The 9,816-nt window shown below is 34.5% G+C and overlaps 1 pseudogene; it reads right to left on the reverse strand.

Annotated features, from left to right (window-relative positions):
- Positions 1-4,081: 4,081 nt before the first annotated feature.
- Positions 4,082-5,003, reverse strand: LOC131147158 (beta-glucuronosyltransferase GlcAT14B-like; annotated as a pseudogene).
- Between the last annotated feature and the right edge of the window lie 4,813 nt (positions 5,004-9,816).

Genomic DNA, 9,816 nt, shown 5'->3' on the forward strand with positions numbered 1-9,816 from the left:
TTCTAAGTCACAATATTTTTCTATGCTTTCATTTTTGAATTCCGTGCTTCTATCACTTCTTATGTAAGTAATTTTATATCTCTTTTCATTCTGGATTCTCCTACAAAGTTTGGTAAACTGTTTACATGATTCATTTTTATGTGCAAGAAACAGCACTTATGTGAATCTAATAAAGTCATCCACAATTACAAAGACATAAGATTAACCACCAAGACTTTGCACAAAATTAGGTCCAAAAAAAGGTGAAGCATCTCTAAAGGTCTAGTAGTAGATATGAATTTCTTTTTCATAAAATTAGATTTAGTTTGCTTACCAATTTGACATGCATCACAGATTTTATCCTTTACAAAAGACATTTTAGGCAAACCTTTAACCAATTCTTTTCTAACAAGTTTAGACAATAAATTCATGCTAGCATGTCCTAAGCGCTTATGCTACAACCAACTAGCTTCATTTATAACAGAAAAACATGTTATTTGTTGTGAAACTAAATTATCAATAGAGGTAGTATAAACATTTTCATGTCTATCAGCAGTAAAAAGCACTTTGTGATCTATTTTATTTTTTACTATGTATTTGTCATTTTCAAAAGTTATTTTATATCCTATGTCACACAACTGACTTATGCTAAGTAGATTATGTTTCAGTCCATTCACGCGTAAAATGTCTTAAGTAAAGATTAGGTCGTCTAACATTTTCAACACCATTAAAGTCAAAACCTTCTTTACTTAATGAATTTCTTTGGACACCAAGTAGTTTTTTGAAATTGCGCTTGCCCTCGGTGAATTTTAAAATGATTTTGGAGCTATCCTCCAATTTCCTCTCAAGTTTAACAGTAGTAGCATCCTTTTCTTTTAAAATAGAGGCATGAGAGATTTTTACCATTAAATAATTTTGACCAATTTTCACATTTATTTTTCAAGTCATTATTCTCTTTGGTCATTTTGCCTAACAATTTTGAAACACGAATATATTCAAACTATAATTCTCTAAATGTAGGCATGCAATCAGAATCACAATCATCAGAGGAATAATAAGAAGATAATGAACTAGAAGACAATACATCATCCTCGTGCGCCATCAAGCACAGATTAGCGATCTCCGTGTCACTATGATTTGAATTTGAGTCGCTGCTGCTGAATTTGTCCCATGATGTGCTCGCCTTCATAGCTTTCTTCTTCTTTTTGGTTTCCTTTTTCAACAATGGGCAGTCAGGTTTGATGTGCCCAATCTTATTGCAATTATAACATGTGGGAGCATTTGACTTTTCTTTTCTTTTGCTAGGCTCTCCCTTTTCAGTAATAGATTCCTTGTAATTTTTAAATGGCTTTCTGTTTTTCCTGAAAAATCTGCTAAACTTTCTGGTTAGCATAGCCATATCTTCATCAGTTTCAGATCCACTGCACTCACTAGATATGTTCATGGAAGTTTTTAATGCAGTAACTTTCTTAGCCCTGTTGTGCTCATTAAGTTTCTCATTTATGGCTAATTCGTATGTGATCAAGGAACCTATAAGCTCATCTAGAGACATGGCCTTAAGATCTCTACCCTCAGCAATGGTCGTAGCCTTGACTTCCTAAATAAGAGGTAAGCCTCTAAGGATCTTTCTAATCATCTCATATATGGGATAGATCTTTCTTAATGCATGCAGTGAGTTTATGATGTATGTGAATCTAGTGTAAATGCTCTGAATGGACTCACCTACATTCATCCTAAAGGCCTCATACTCACCGGTCAACATGTCTATCCTGCTATCTTTCACATCTCTAGTACCCTCATATGTGACCTCTAACTTATCTCATATTTCTTTTGCTGTAGAATATGTCATAATCCTATTAAATTCATTTATATCAAGACCACAGTATAAAATATTCATGGCAGTGGCATTAAAACTAACAGCTTTCATATCATCATCATCATACTCATCTTCATTCTTAAGAACTCTAACTGCATCCTCAGTTTTCATAGGGGGCATAGTTTCCCTTAGAGACAATCCTGCACACCTTCCAATTAGTATTTTGAAGGTAGATACGCATTCTCTGTTTCCAGAAGGTGTAATTAACACCACTGAAAATAGGAGGTCATATGGAAGATGGTCCCTCAGGGAAAGGGGTCACAGAGCTATGAGTTATATGTGATCTTTTTGCAAAATAACAACTAGTCTTTGTTACGTGACTCTGATACCAATTGTTAGCTTTACCGTGATCCCAAGATGGGAGTGAATTGGTATTTTTTAAAATTTAACCCCTAGGTATTCCTCCTAACAGCAGTAATGTTCACAACCATATGGTCAATCTAGGGCAAGTAATATAAATATATCAGAAATTAAATGAACCGATTTAATTAACAACACATGCACCAGAAAAATAATAAAGTAAGAGTGACACACATAAATGTTATTGAGATTTAGTCAATTACCTACGTCCCCACCTTGGCTAACAAGCACAAGGATTACCACTATAGTTGCTCACTTGAACGGGTGGAGCGGCACCTATACAAACCAGGTCAATTCAAGGGCTGACCTCAATCGTTACAACAATCCTTATCGGGCTGGATTACCGCCCCCTCAGGCCACGCCTGTAAACACTCAGATATTACAAGAAAATGGTACAATGAAATAGTGTTTTCACGTAAAGCAGATTTGTACCCAAGTAGTGCGCTCAATCACAAACACATCAATAGCATGAATATAGTGTAAGCTCAGTGATGTATGTTTTTGCTCAATCAATACTCAATACAAAATAATCAGTATGATGCTCAAGAGTATTTCAACACAAACAACAACTTGGAATTCTAAATAGGATATCTCAATAGCATAACAATATTCCAAGTAAACTAAGCAGATAATCAAACTAGCTTCACATAGATTTTCCTCAATGAAAGATGCACAATACTAGTTTGAAGAAATACTTGTTTGTTTGAAAAATCTTTGCACACCAAAAATCAAGCTATCAGACACTTGCAATGAAATGCAAATATCCTAAGCTTCCTTGGTTTAATCCCACGCTAGATTTATAATGAAGAAATCTGTGGATTAAACCTAGGCTAAAACTCCCAGAGAGAAATATATAAAACAACCATACAAAATGGAGATTTTAGCACAGTATAACAATCACAATAACACACGAAGAACTCTCACAATCTCAGATTTTGTCAAAGGAGACAAGTTTGGAGTTTTTGGACAAAAAGAGGATTTTCAAGATAAAGAGAGTTTTTGGCTAATCACTTTTTTTAATCATACATTAATTGAGTAAATGGACTCATATATATAGTCAGGTAAAAAATTATTACCGTTCGGGACATAATGGACATTATTAAAAAGTCTCAAAAGATTAAAATTCAATTAGGCCGAAATAACATTGTTTTATCGCGATTAATTTATTTTAACCGGCTGGAGTTTGGATGGCTGAACCGAGGTTCAGTCGCCCGAACAGACACAACAATAAAAGTGTTCTAAGCTAATTCGGTTGCCCGTGTCATGGCTCGGCAGCCAACACAAAAGTCAGAAATATTTGTTTGTAGGTTTGGGTGCCCGATCCTGAGTTTGGTTAACCAAACTCTTGTTTTCGGTCGCCCGGGACTGATTTAAACTGCAATCCTCGGTTGCTCGAGTTGGTGAACAGTCCCTTTCAGATAAGACAACCCCAATGCAAACTAACTAGGACCGTAGATTAAGTCTATACACCACTACCCAAAATCAACTCTAAACAACAAACAAAGGATAAGACCCATGCAATCTGCAGACCACCAGAGAGTCTACCGAGCCCATTAAACCACAAAGCAACAATACCCCTAACACCTTCATGGACAAAAGAAAAACCAATTCTTCCATGCAAAACAAATTCCAGCTCTAGGTCCCAGCCATGCTAGGCAAAATTCAAGTTTGCAAAAACATACGTGATACCACCAACCCCAAGAAAACCAAACAGATCTAGCTGACAATTAAGATAGCCACATAGAAGTTCCATGGGAAAATGAATCATATTGATACTTATGCAGAGAGAGAGAGAGAGAGAGAGAGAGAGAGAGAGAGAGAGAGAGAGAGAGAGAATTAACGAAAATTATAGTAAAAGGTAATACACTAAAGGGGAAAAAATAAATATACTGTACCTGTAAAGAGTTTAAAGGCTGTCGGCACACTTCTTTGCTGTGTAACCCAGAAAACATCAGCTTTCTTTGTCATGTACAGCCCTGGATCTATGATAACTGGCTTTGCCATTTGAAATCTACACGTATAGATAAACTAGTAAGACACTTTCACAGCCTAACACACACAGAAAACTTCAAAAGGAGAAATTTCCTTACTCCTTCCCCCCAATATCGCTAGTATTATCAATGAAATTAAGATCGCGTGGCAAATACGAAAAAGTGTGCAGCAGATCTGGCAATTAAAACCCATAAACCAGTCAATCGACGAATGCAGAAAACAATTGAAACAACACACAATTTCAAATTGAGAACAATTAAAGCAACACCTACCATCTTGAGTAACAAAACCAGTCCCAGTCCCCACCTTCCTTCAACAAGATCGCCGCGGCGTGTAGCGTGTTCACCACCATTGTTGGTACCCTGTACGCTACAAGGTTTGCTTTCGTAATCAATTTCTCATTACCAAATTTCACAAAGACAGGGTGATTCTTGACGTAATCCAGCAGATCAAGGTGCTCATCGGATGAAGAATCGAGGTCTAGATGCACAACGTAACGGTTGTTGGGGTGGTAGGGAGCTTGGAGGGTGCGCTTTAGCATGTGGCCGTCGCCAGTGGAGCCGAAAATGAGGTAGGCGAACCGCGGTGGCGGAGGAAAAGACGAAATGGGCAAAAGGTGAAGCTTCGATTCGACGGCGGTAGAGAGGGAGCAGAGGAGAACCATCAGGCGTGTTAGGGTTGCAAGAAACAGAAGGAATTGGGAAACTATGCAGCCTATCGCTAATGGGATTACCCATTTTCGCTCCATTGTTTCTGGGTGTTTCAAGTGTAGATAATAGCTCTTTAATTTCTTCATTCCCTCTCAATCCCTCCCCTCCGTCTCTTTCTCCTCTCTCAGAAGAGAGAAGAACAGAGAAATAGCTTAGAAAAAACTGATTCAGTGATAAAGAGAGAGAGAGAGAGAAGCACACATTAAACCCAAAAATTCCCGATGTGATTTGATTGCAGAGATGATCGATGAATTAGTCTGTCTGTGGGATGATTTGAGTGAAGAAGGTAGGTGAAACGGGCAGCTAAGCCTTCTCAAATGCATCCATCACCGACGATTTCTCCACTCTCTCTCTCTCTCTCTCTCTCTCTCTCTCTCAATTTCAAATCTCTCTCTCTCTCTCTCTCTCTCTCTCTCTCTCTCTCTCTCTTTCTCAATTTCAAAATCTTACGAAGATGCTTTGGAAGCTGTATTATATAACCCTCTACGGATTCAAGCTCGTTCTCTAACGGCAACATTTTTTAAAATTTTTCTTACAAATGAAAGGAAGTACAGAAATAAATATTTAATAACAAGATAAGTTCATTTACAAATTATAAGTATTGAAATTTAGCATATTAATAATTTTAAGTTTTTTAAATATGATAAATTTTTATAAAATTTAAGAATTTCACTATAAGTTCAGACTCATAAAAATTTTATTTTTGAAACTAATTTATACTTGCTTTTTAAATTGATTGCAATGTTTGACAACAGTGCCTCCTGCAATATTAATATTAGATGTTACTATCATATTTCAAATAACAAATTATTGTGATTGTAATAATATAAATTAATAAAAAATAAAAGTAATATTAGTGTAATTTTTATAATATAACTTTAAAGCTGAAATTTTATGACCATGCATATATTGCATATTATAACTTTCAAGTATCAATTTTTTTTTTATTTATGGTGGTTGGGACTTTAAGGATGCAAATGATAGTGTTTTATGTTGGCAATATAATTATTTTTCAAATATTGTTAAATTAATAACTTCAGTTTATTTATCTCCAAACACTATATTAGCATGATATACACATTGTTAGAAATCTTATAATGGGAATCAAACAAAATTTTTCATTGTTAGATGATGTTGTTTTTTAACAATAGTTTTGATTTCACTATCATACGATAATGATAGCGTAAAACTAAAATTTTGAACAAATTATATTTGCCTTAGTCATTGGACACTTTCGTCTTATGTCATATGTATGTATATTTACTTTTCACTTTTCATATTTGACATAATATGACCCCCTTTATTAGTAGTAATAATATAATTATTTTTAAAAAATACTAACGACTAATATAATTGTCTCTAAGTAGTAAAATAAGAATCACTAAATACATTTGATAAGTTGTATGAATTCATTTGAACAAGCATGGCAATTTATAATGTGTGTAAAAAAACTTACTAGAGTCTAAATTTTAATAGTAAGAACAAATTGTTAATTATTTAAGTAATTTTGCATATTTTGCAACTAGTACTTGTTTAAGAGAACGAGTAGTTTTTTTTTTTTTTTTTGGATAAATTATCTTTTTTGAAATATAAAAGTTTATTGTTTATGTTAGATTCCATAAAAACCAATGTAGTGTAGGGGATATCTTTGACAGAATATTAATAAAGAAGGAGAAAATTGTAGGTGTAACGCCCCAGAAAATAATGTACATGAAAGTGTAAAAATAAATTTAATTAATTAATTAATTATTAATTATTATTAATTAAATTATATAATATAATATATTAATAATGTATATATATATATATAATATAACTCTCCTAAAACTTCTGAGCCTCAAAAGATCGAATTTCTTAAGAGAATAATTTCACCTCTCTCTCTCTCTCTCTCTCTCTCTCTCTCTCTCTCTCATCTCTCTCTCTCTCTCTCTTTCTCTCTCTCTCTCTCTCTCTCTCTCTCTCTCTCTCTCTCTCTCTCTCTCTCTTCTCGTCTTCTCTCTTTCCCTCTCCTCAATTTTGTCGACCAAACAGGCGCCAATCGAAAAACGAAAGATACCACTAGGTTACATTCTCCGCCACCGACATTCCTAATGAAGTGGATTTTTTGTAGGAGCGTCGTAGGCACCACTCTAGGGATAAGGTCCACTCTCTCTCCTCAATTTATTTCAATCTTCAACCTAACTGACAATTTGAAACCACCACATGGTTCTAGGAGTGTTTCTCTACAAGTCTAGCGAGATGAATTTTTGAATTGGGTTTTCCAAACACCAATCCAAGGTTAAGGTAAGATTTAGGGAATTAAGCAATTGGTTATTTTTGGGAGTTTAATTGTTTAGTTGATGTTTATAAACCTAGAAAATGTTATAGTAATGTATTTGAAGTTGATTTGATTGAACTAGGATTTATGAATTCAGGATTCGGGTGAGCACCGCGGGTATAATTTTGGGATCCCTGCAAGCATAGTACAGGAAACTGGTAAGGGGAATAGATTAAGCCAACAATTTTGTAATTCAACCGGTTAAAATGGAAATTTTGTATGTGTGTGTGTGTATTATGATTATCATGTGGGTTTTGAAAAGCCAACCATTTGAACTGTGATTTTGAGCTTAGGGCTATGTTATTAGTTCTTATTTGCAAAAATGGAATGATTAATGTAAAGACCTGGAAAATTATAGTAATTAAATAATTAGAGAAATGAGAGAAAATTATTTTTCAAAAGGGGCTCAACAAGGACTCGTCGACCAGCACAGAGAATTCGTCGACGAGTGGCCTATTAGGGACTAATTACGCGCTTAAACTACGTAATTAGGTGCTTTAATTCATGCATTGAGGTATATATTTTTAATTAAATACCTAATTACTCTCAACATTTTAGCATGGTGTCCTATTTATAGTATTTGAGTTTTATTGAGTAAATTATGAATTTTTTGTAATTTTTTTATCGCAGGGCAATTATCAGGAGCTAAAATCGGAATAGGTTTGTAATTCGTGCATAATTCTTTCATCCGAGCTCCGATCAAGACTATTCAAAATTATAAAGAAAGATGAGAAGATTATCTACAACTTTCATGTTTTAAGGTTCGAGCGATATAAGCTCTAAAATGGTCAAACTAGAGCTTGTTCGCTGGGAAATTAGAAAAGAAGAAAAGAAGATATAAGAAATAGAAAAAAGAAAAAAAAAATTAAATACTCACCTGATGTGACTCGGCCATGCATTCGTGTTGACCTTATAAGTCATTCCTAGTTTTGATAATGAAAAATACTTTGGTATTTAATGGTTGCCAAGTTTGTGTGTAGGTTCTCATTGACAAGTTTGCGGCAACTTGAAGAGAAGTGAAAACCCCGACATATTTATTATTTGTTGTTGATGAGAATCAACAAGCACCATCAAAGGATCCATTGCATGTTCCTATTGGGCCCATCACTAGAGCGAGATCCAAAAAGATCAAAGAAGCACTTCATGGGCTAATTCAAGATATTTGGGCTTATTCAAAACCGGGGCACTCCAAGCTTGGCCCAAACAAGGATGAAGGCTTAATAAATTTAATCCATGTTTTGGATGAAGATAATCTTACTTAGTGGCTGTAATTCCCTTATTAATGGTGTGCTAGTCAATTAGGGGATTTGACTTTTGACCTTTTATGTTTACATTTAATATGTAATTTGTAAGACAACTTAGCTTGCATGGGATTTTAGTAAGTTGTGAGAGTCATTAAATGTGTCTAGTAAGTTGCTATGTATTTAATGTCCTTGTCTCCCATGTTTGTGTGGGAATTGCTATGTATTTAATGTCCTTGTCTCCCATGTCTGTATGGGAATTGTTAAGTGTTTATTATCCTTGTCCCCCATGCTAGCTATATATATAGCCATTGTAAGAGCTAAATTAGTCATTGAATAGAAATCAAGAAAAGTGAGGATTTGTTTCTTCTTTGGTTCTTTTGAGAACTTGCGAACTTATCAAGGATTCTTCCTTGTGGCGTTCAAATTTATACCTTCGGTTTATGATTAATCTATAATCATTGGGTCAGGGTTTGTTACTTATACTTACGGTTCACGTTTCACTTATAAACGTTGGGTCGGAGTTTCCTATCAAAATCTGAATTTTAGCTTTCTTGGGCAAGCATTCCAATATTGGTTGTTGGGTCTCAACGCGTGTCGATTGAGGTTCGCATCATTTGGTATCAGAGCTTAGGCTCTAAAATCAGGTTTACCATCCTTTTATCTTTCGTTTCCTGCTGTCATTCTATTTTTTTTTAGCTTTCATATTGTTTCGTTGTTATTTTTGTGACGTTTATCAAGTTGAAAAAAAAAAAAAAAAAGTCAGAAAAGAAAAGAAAAGAGAAGAAAAAAAACAAAAGAAAAAAAAAAAAATAAGGAGAAGAAGGAGACAGCAAAAAAAAAAAAAAAAAAGGTGATATTGAAGCAATATATTAGTTTTTTGTCAATATTTCCTTTTCTCTTGCATCGTGACTTTCGTAGTTTCATTTCTTTCGTTTCTTTCAAAGAATCTAGTTTTTGTCCTTTCCCTCTTATTCGTTGTTTCTATAATATTTTCTTGCCGTCGGTATTAGTTTAAATTCTGCAAGTTGATATTCTTGATTACGTTTGTTAGTTCAATAAAGAACTGAAAAGGGGAAACTACGAGTGGAAAAAGGCTAGAGAGTGTGAGACTAATATCGGGAAAAAGCCAATTTAAGAGTGAAACACGAGTGTGAGTGACATAATTTGAGTGCAAACACGTAAGGGAGTGTTGTGAGGTTATTTCTAACATTTTTTTTCTATAGTTTTAAAATGTCTTCCAGGGGTGACACATCAAACAAAGAAGGAAGGGAGGAGTCATCTTTCATGTTGCAGGCTATACAACAACAATTTGAACGCATGAACGTGGTGTTTAATGAG

Source organism: Malania oleifera, unplaced genomic scaffold (assembly GCF_029873635.1).
Source record: "Malania oleifera isolate guangnan ecotype guangnan unplaced genomic scaffold, ASM2987363v1 ctg328, whole genome shotgun sequence".
In the NCBI taxonomy this organism is placed as follows: domain Eukaryota; kingdom Viridiplantae; phylum Streptophyta; class Magnoliopsida; order Santalales; family Ximeniaceae; genus Malania; species Malania oleifera.